Source organism: Centrocercus urophasianus, unplaced genomic scaffold (assembly GCF_019232065.1).
Source record: "Centrocercus urophasianus isolate 14NV4802_14NV808 unplaced genomic scaffold, USGS_Curo_1.0 seq_22, whole genome shotgun sequence".
NCBI lineage: Eukaryota > Metazoa > Chordata > Aves > Galliformes > Phasianidae > Centrocercus > Centrocercus urophasianus.
The window spans coordinates 15,231,731-15,241,038 of NW_024884778.1; the positions used below are offsets into that span (position 1 = coordinate 15,231,731).

A 9,308-nucleotide genomic window follows, 5' to 3' on the forward strand; every position below is an offset into this window, starting at 1 on the left:
CGTTTTCAAGGAATTTTTAGAAACCTTGAGTGAAGGTGATGAATTGTACATACAATAAAAACCAAAGCCATTTATTTGGTATGTATCGATAGCTCTATTTTTTGTAAATGTCACCAGGGGTCTTTTGAAGTGTTCTTAAGGTGTCGTTCTCTCAGAGACAGAACTGGAGAGTCCGTAGAGCTTTAAATGTATTTATTTCCATGCTTGCAATTTCATTCTTAGATTATTTTCTTTTTGGAGATGGGTCTGTCTGCAGGTTGGACCTCAGGAAAAGCCCGGGAAGCTTGTCAAGTTCATTTGGTAAAATTTGTATCTGCTTTTAAACGAGGTTCAGGTGACAACTGCCTAACTCGTAGCTAAGCATTGTTAGAGGTGTCATGGTTGTAAGGGAAGTCATACTTTTCTTCACCTTCAGCATGTACTTGCACATTTATGAAATGTTTTTTATGAAAGGATTTTATCAAAATGCTTTAAAATCAGGAATTTTATGGAAAAAAATACCTGTTCTATAATTCATTGGCTTTTTTTGGCTTGTGAAAATCATGTCCACAAGTATAAAACCTGTTCACACTTGCTCAATTAAATGAGTTGTGATGAAGAAGTTGGACCATCACATGAATTCTTACATCACATCTGTGATACCATTAAGGAATGGAAATTTATGGCAGTGCTGATATGTGACACAATAGATTTGAAGCATCTGTTGTAAATAGGATCTTTTTGGTACTTCTTGGCAGGTGGGGCAACTTTGGATGTTATTCTTAATGTAACTTGAAAGAACACTTTCATTCTGTTTGTGAAAATGACAATTTTCTTTTTAAAGTAAAAAGTGGAAATATATCTTTCCTTATTAGCATATATTTTTTTCTTGTGCATCGTATGGTTGGTAGGGCCATTGCTCAAGGTATTTCTCAAGGTTCACTTGTTTCGGTGATCTTACTTTATGAAACATTATTGGAATGAAATTGGCTGTGGTTTTCAGGGATCAGTTCAAAGCATAAATGTAAAAAATATGGAAAAACTGTACTATTTAATGTGACTGACTAAGGCTTGCATCAGTGATGGGGGGACTTCTGAGGATGGATCATCTTAAAATGGCAAAAGTTGAATAATCTTCAGATTTTTTTTTATTTTTTTTGAGAAAAATACTGAAGTGGAATAGTCTCTTTCTGAAGTCATAGGACGTTCTTCACATGTTACTGCTCATCAGTTGGTAGTAGATCTAGAGTTTGTAAGACAAAACCCTTTATGTCCGTTTCGTGATCTTAGGAGGCTGGCTGTCCTGGTGCTGCTCTGTTCCGCAGAAGTTACAGAAATGCAAACCAATGTTGGTGTAGATGGTATTCTGCATCTCTATTAAGAGGCCAAAGTCCCTGATTTGGAGAAGGAAAAAAAAAAGATTAGGGCATTTTAACCACTGCTGAAATTAACCCTGGTTTTTGGTTGGATTTTTTTTTTTTTTTTGCTTGCATGAAGAGATCCTTTGTGGATAATCTAGAAGTGCTTTATACAAAGTACACCGTATCCACTTCAAAGTGGAATTTGTGTGCAATGAGAATTTGAACTTGTCATACAGTTTCTTATTTCTTATATTTCTTACATACGCCGTAGTTAAAAGAAAATCAGATAATGACTGACTTAGTTGTATGTTTGGAAAATTCTTGAGAACAAAGAATATGGATGCTGGTGGTAGAAATGCACCCTGACGGATAGAAGGCTTTTGGACACAGGAACAGCACGAGAAAGAATTCGGAAGGGAGCCATGGCTTTTTGAATGAGCTAGCTGCCAAGTGAGAAGTGCAGCGTTGTCAAAACGGCCTGATACATTCATCTAATGAGGCAACAGCTTTTATTTTTTGTTCCAAGGAAAGTATGCAATAGGGAAAATTGCATATGGGAAGGTCTGTGAGCCAAGACCCGTTTTTACACCAGCAGTTTGTAAATTTTTAATATGGTCCTCTGTATTATTGGGAGGAAGAGAGCCACCATCTACTGGAGGGCTTAGTATGCAAATAACCCACTAAATTAAAGCCTACAATGAATAATGGTTTAGTATATCATTTTCTCACCATTGTCCTTGTCAGATTTGATGAATTTTAGTGAAATTATGTTCTCGTGTGTAAGTTCTGTTCCTGTAGTCATCTTTTGAAAAAAATTTCTGAAAGTAGAAAAACAGCTAACTTTGCTTCTAGAAATTCCAGTTACTGCACATGAAATTGTTAGGAAATTATTCAATGTATACCACTGAATGTGTGATTAGATAATTAAGGCTAGGAGCTAAAGTTCTGTGTCATTCATCTCCTCACTCTGAAAATGTAACTGTTACATTTCTATAATTATCATTCCAGCTAGAATCCCAAATTTTCTTAGTGCAAGACAAAAATGTACAAACTGAAGGGGAAGAAAATCATCTGTAGTCCACAGGTGAAGCAGTGACTGACCCACAGAATGAATGAGCAATATGGCCCGATTAAAAAGTGATCAGCGGCAAAACGAGATGCCCTTCCATTTTAAGGAGCTCCCTTCCCCTGTAGTACTGCAGTTATGTGAAGGTTTAGATCTTGAGCCATACTGGGAAGTAATACCATGGGGCAAAACCTTCCTGACAACCTGCGTCTTTATTTTTGTACTTTCTTCCTGTGTAAAGGTGAAGATGGGGCTTTTAAAGCTTGGTTAAATAACAGTACCACGGGATGCAAAACCACTAGCTCATAAATTACTGTTGCTGCAAACTCTGGTTGAAAGAGATCATGTGTCATGAGATTGCTTAACATCTGGTTGAGAATTCCTACAAGCAGAGCATTTAGTCACATGCTTGACTTAAAGTGCATGCATACTTACCATTGCTTAAATAAGTATTTAATTCCCTTCTGGATCTAACAAATATAAGGACTGGGCTTGAATTTACAGAAGTTTAAAAATGTAAAATAAATGGTGTGCTGTATGAATATTGTTGGACATTCATGATCCGTTGGGAAATGGCTGCACTATGAAGGGAATAAATAGTTTTTTTTTTTAATTCTTTTTTTTTTTTTTTTTTTTGTTACCTTGAGTTTGTGGCTCTTTAAGTTGAGAAGTGCACCTTCTGAGCTTTAAATGGAACATCTTTTCAGTGCATCATGGATTATAAGATGCTCAGTGTTTCTTAAAGGCTTAAATTTCTCATTACTGCTAAGTTTGGGAATGAGCAGCAGTTAATCTAGGAACTTCTAAATGATGAAATGCAGTTGTAACTCTGCTGAAGCATTGAAGAGAACAGTTTTCTTGTAGAACCATTGGCCAATTAAATATGATTATTGTATAAATACATATAAATATAATAATTAAAATTAACCAATAAAATATGAAGTTCTGAATATTAAAGTAAGAAATCTAGAAATGGTTTTGCTGTCTTAGAAGGTGCTTGCTAATGTGAAGTAGTGGTTCAAAAAATTACAATTATAAGTCAATGTGATGTGTAAGAATGAATTGACCTTAGCTCCTGTTGTACAGCAGAGGTATCTTAATTCTGAACATTGCTAGCTAACAAGGGCATTTAATCAAGAAATATATATATATATATATATATATATATATTTTTGAGAAAAATAAGGATGTACTGCTTGCTGTTAGTAGCTAATTAAACTTTATATTGCAGCAGATGTTGTACAGCATCAAACCCTTCCAGCCTTTAAACTGTTTGTTGTGTGCTGGTGGATTGGTCTTTCACTGTGCAGGTGTTTCTTTACTGCGGAGTTTGCCTGTAATGTGAACTGGCTGTGTTTGTCTTGCATGGACAAAATACCCATTGCCTATCTTGATTTGGCTTTGTGAACTTTCTTTGTGTACAGCAATATAACCGGTCATTTCATGCTCTTTAGGGAGAGTTTTGCAAATCCCAGTTTAATAGTTCCTAGTTTACTCCATCTGTTGATACACTGCCAGTATTCAACTCTGTGTAGTAAATCTTTGTGAAGTTCTTCCTCATAATCCATATAGGCTGAAATCTTAAACTGTATTCTGTTCTGTAAATCATTTATCTCTGTGCTTTTTAAAAAGTGGCCTACCTTTCCCCTTGAGGCCATTGGTCTTGAATGTATTTATTTTTCTGGCAGAGAGCCATGAATGAATCATAGCCCAGAGCAGCTTACAGTCTGAACTCCTCTCTATTGTTAATATAAAATACTTCATGCGGTTGTTACAGTGTTATGCTATGTAAAACTTTTAAGAGAAGAGAGATTGATTTCAGACATGCTAGTTGCTTTTGAAGTTTCCCAACAGTATGTGGAAGTGATTTCTTATGGTCGTGCAGCTGTAATTCACTAAAATCACTAGTTGCATGGGAAGTTAGTACATGAGAATGTTACTCTGTCACAGTGCAGTGTGTTTGTTCTTTTGTGAAAATAGTCACACCAGCTTTTCATTCCATTTGTAACTTTCCTGTTTGTACCTCCCTGCTCTGTTTCCATATTGCTTTATTTTTTTAATTGTTCTTGAATTAATTCACAAGCCTTTTGTTCTGTTCTTCAGACACCCCTCGTTTCTGGCTTGGCCATTCTGCTGTGGATATTGTTTCATGCTCCATCCTCTCTTTTTCTGGACATGATTTATTTCTTGATGTTTAAAAGGCGTCTTTGTGCTGAAGAGCCTGGGCCCAATCAAAGTACCAAGGATTTCCATAGGTGAGTCAGCACTGTGGGCCTGGCTGGCTCTGAGATGGACAGTGCCAGTGGAGTGTAACTTCATCTCATGCTTCAGAGGAAATGAACTGCACAACCCCGGATGAATGGGGAATAAAAATATGACCGGGTGCATAACCCATAGATTTGTTTCCACTTTTTACAGTCTTTCTTCTTGATGTTGAGTCTTTTTATTAACTTGCCTTTAGTTCTGAGCAACCCATTTGACTAGCATTATGATGTTTGGCTGTTCTTAGCTGGTGAGTGCGTAAAATTGTGCCACACAAGGTGCTGACTTTATCCATAAGTGTGTGTAAGATGTGTTCTTAATCACTTTATTTCCCCTTTTCCCAAGTATTTGAATAGTAAATTTCTCCAGGTGGCTGGCTGTACTACCCTTCAAATATTGGCTGTCTTTAATGTATTTAACTTTGTTTCAATTGTAGACACTGTATTTCTCATCTGCACTTCAGGGTGATTTCTCTTTACATTTGGTTCAGCTTGCTTGTTGGCTAACTTGACTGACAGATGGATTGGAACAGCCTTATCATAAACAAGGTGCCTCTAGGTAGCACACAGCTGAACAAGTGTGGTTTCTTTCTTTTATAGGCCTGACCTCTGTAGTATCCCATAGCTTTCTGATGTTTGCAACAAACATCTTTGCCCAACTGGTGAGATACAGGTGGATATGGAGGCCAGTATTCCCAGACAGTTTAGGGAGCTGACCCCTAAGGTCCTTTTTATTTTATTTTATTTTATTTTTTTAATTGATTGAAGAGATAATACTGGAGCCTGTTCTGCCTCAGGGAACTTTAGAACAAACATAGCACTTGGTGAGTATCCAGTAGGGGGGGATCCAACCAGGGTTATGACTCATGCCTTTTCCCAGCAATTAATTTAAAAATAGAATTGAAATTGAAATATGCTTTAAAGGTCAGAATGTCAGGTCAGTGTGTGTCTGATAGTTTTTAATGGTAAGGTGTTTACAGGGGACAAAGCATTCTTTATTTTTGAGGTCACTTCTGTTGGCCATATATTGCAAATGTGTGGACAGTTAGCTGTCTTTGTATTATCTACTGCAGGAAGAAGAGACATTACCTTTGTATAGCTATTTTATGGTATCTTTTTAGTCTGGGTAAACAGCTGATCCTTCTCTCTGTTATGAAACCAAAGTATCAAGTGACCTTGTTTACCTTTTGTTTTCTAGATAAAAATCTACAACATGGCTGTTAACTGATCCTGCCTGCTTTAGAGAAGAGGCTGTGTTTTATTCCTGCATGTTTTAACAGTTTATTCAGGCTTTTTAAATCAGAAAAGAAATGAGTTCAGTTTTAGTACATGAAGGTGAAGCTTCAGACTGTACAGTTACATTGTTCATGTATAAACAGATATCTCAGTTACATCTTTTAAGTCTAGCCTAAGAACTTGGTGTCACTTTTACCTTCACAATCCCTTGCTCTGCCACAACCTTCCCATCAGTGTTGGATAGCTGTTTTGACAGTTGCTCATATTTTTCTGAGAAAATGAAGGTCATGCAGCTGCAACGATGAATATTCTGGTATGTCTGAAACTTCATGCAAATGGAATGGCTATCATGAGGGTTCTTCCTGATTTTAAATTTGAATAGAATTTGGTTCTTAGCTGCTGCAACCATAAGGGGTTGTTGTTAGAAGTCAATAAATTGTACATAACGTTCTGGCTCCTGCTTCCTTCACCTGTCTTTTTTTTTTTTTTTTGTACCATCAGGCCCTCTTTGAAAGTCTTGAGCCTCATGTTTAAAGCACCTCCTCTATTCCCCTGAACTAAGTAAACCATTAAGTTAAATGTGTCATTTTAGCTTTATTGAATTAATTTGTATTACTTCTCTTACACTGAGCCTATTTAGCTCTATTGGTTTACTCGGTAAATGTGGAAGGCTGTGTTCCCACAGAGTGGATTTTTTTTTTTAATCTCTGTCTCCTGCCAAAGTTTCTCCAAACCTCCTATTTTAAAATCAGTAGTGAAACATGAGAAGGAGACATTCAGTATGTGGTGGTGTTTTTTTTTTCCTTCATGTTGCCATCCTCAAATTATCTTGCTCTTAGCAGTGATGAAACGTCTGGCTCGGTCCCTGTAGAAGACAAGACTGAGAGCCAAGAAGTCAGTAGCTTTGAATGCCTTGAGAGGGGTGCAGGAGAGGGGGGAGGAGCCGATTTCAGAATCCTCTCGATGTCTCATCTCTCCCAGTGTCTCATCTCATGACCCTGTTGGAGTGCACTGCGTTCTGAGGGGAGGCTTTTTAAAATTGAGCTATTTTCATACTGAAGTCTCGTTGATCTCGTTTCTTTAATTGCCTTACAAGTCTGGCGTTGAGACATACACATCCTGGATGAGGAGGTTCTGCATGCTTATGGCAAACTCTTACCCTCATCCTTAGTTTAATCATTTAAAGATGCATCTCTGTTTCCTTTCTAGCTTTCTAGTAATTTCGGTAGGAATCTTTCCAATAGCAGGTTACTTTTATCTAGTAATTTGCTGGTAGTGTCTTTGATTTAGAAACGGTTCTGTTGACTAAAAACTTTTTCTTGCAGCTTTGAAATATATGTAAATTATGTAGTTTACACTGATTTAGTACATAAGCTCAAAGCAATTTTGCATCTGATCATGAAATGTAACCTGTTCATTATTTTAGTGATCCCAGTTAAAAATAAAATTTGCTAAAATTTGTTTTTTTATCTGAGAAAATTGTAAGAAGAACCTAACAGGAAGTGAAATCTATTAGATGCATGTGATAACTGCACAAGTAGGGGAGAAAAATCAGGGAAAAATGTATAACTTATTCTGAATATGTAACTACATCTGTGTATCACTGATTGTACTGAGTTTATCACTCAGGGTTTTGCAGTGAACCATTTGTGTCCATTTTATCATTATTAATGAACTTGGACAAAACTTCTACAAATTAAAACCAGTGGGTTAATGCTGAAGAGTGCTTTTAATCTGTCAATCTGACACTCCTTTTTCTGCTTAGGTATCTCATCTTTTTTCATCTTATGGGAATCACCATAGGGTACAATCTTCTTTCCTGGAACAAAGCAAGCAAAAGTACCTGTGGTTAAATGTTCTGAAACAACAGTTAGTGGTGCTCATGTTTCTGTTCAGCTCGGGAAGTATTTTACTGTTTGCTTTAAGATTGTGCTTCTGTTCTGACCCTGCTCCAACTGAAATTACAGAGTCTCTTTTAATCTTCCTTTGGATGATGGGGCAGACAATAATGAAGAGGGCAAGCTTTGTCTTGAAGCAGGTAATAAATAACCAACTCCATCAACTCACAGTTTGGATCGACTAGTCTGTCTGGAATTACTGCTATTTAACACATTATGTTCTAATGAAATAATAAACTATCTTTGAAAAAATTAGCGTCTCTTAAAATCTTATGTGGCATGTTGTTTTGAATTTGGATGTGTTCTCACATGATAGCTTTGAGATGCAGCGCAAGCAAACTTTTACAGAGAGGAGCTTGAGATTCAAAGTATAGCAGTCTTGGCATTGAAGAAAGTCTGTTTGCTTGTGAGGCTGTGTAATTTGTTGTAGATAAAAATGTATTTTGACATGGTTTTAAGAGATGCTGTCATTGATTAAAAAAAATATTTAAAGAAGATATAAATAGATGTATGCATTATGACTGTACTGACATACTGTGAATGAATAACACTCCTTATGTAGTCTGTGATATGTACAGGCCTGCTCTGAAAGTAATGCCTCCCGTTTTATGTTGACTCCCCCACTTCAGAGGTGGATGTTGGTGATATGGCTGTAGAGGTTGAACCTTCCCATCAATGTTTAATTACGGTTTGTTACCATATAACACATGTTCTTTGTATTTATTATAGTTTCCATGGAAATAAATAGGAGGTATTACTTTCAGAGAGATCTTTGTATAGTGTTGTTCTGTGATAGCTTTGGAAAAAGTGTTTGCTTTGTGGCACAGACTTAATTATCTTTGTGCTGTGTTTCTCCTAGTACATCTTACCCTTCTGTTCAGACTTGAGGTAGCTTCATGTATTTCTGTGGTGTTGGAAAGTATTCTTACTGCTGCTGCTCAAAAAAGCAAAAGTGAAATTGGAGCAAGGAGCTGGAAGAAGTCAGATAATTCCTCTTTAACATGCAGTGAATGCCTGCTGGCAAATTACTGCATGCTATGGGCACCTAAAGAAAAAAGCTCCATCTCTTCAGAGTTGGGTGTTTCTTCAATAAACAGCACAACGTGTACCCCCTGCTACTAGTAACTTTTATAAGCTGAAATCACTTGAAAATGGTTTAACAAAAGCAGATTTGAGCCTCATTCCACACTGAGTATCCCTGTCTAGTTAACATTAATGTCACTGACAGTAGTAAGACATATCACTGCTGTGATCCACATGTAAGGAAGTACTTGCCCACGGCATTTTTAACCAACTGTTATTACTGTGGAAACGTTTTATTTTCTCACTTGGTTGTGGAACAGATGTTAAGCTTAATTTCAATAATAATTACAGGATTAATGAGAGTCTGCAGAGCTAGGACATCAGATCTCCCTGTGTATGACTACAGCTGTTTGATATATTTCCCTTTTTCTGTTCTGCTTTTTCTGGCGAGGGAGGAAGCTTTTTTCTTTCTTTCTTTCTTTTT

The 9,308-nt window shown here is 36.8% G+C and overlaps 1 long non-coding RNA gene across 1 annotated transcript; it reads left to right on the plus strand.

The window, feature by feature from the left end:
• The first annotated feature begins 3,028 nt into the window (after positions 1-3,028).
• On the plus strand, positions 3,029-7,965 carry LOC122162817. The gene is made up of 2 exons (XR_006169706.1): positions 3,029-4,661; positions 5,866-7,965. It is a non-coding gene; the product is annotated as an uncharacterized LOC122162817 (long non-coding RNA).
• Positions 7,966-9,308: the final 1,343 nt, after the last annotated feature.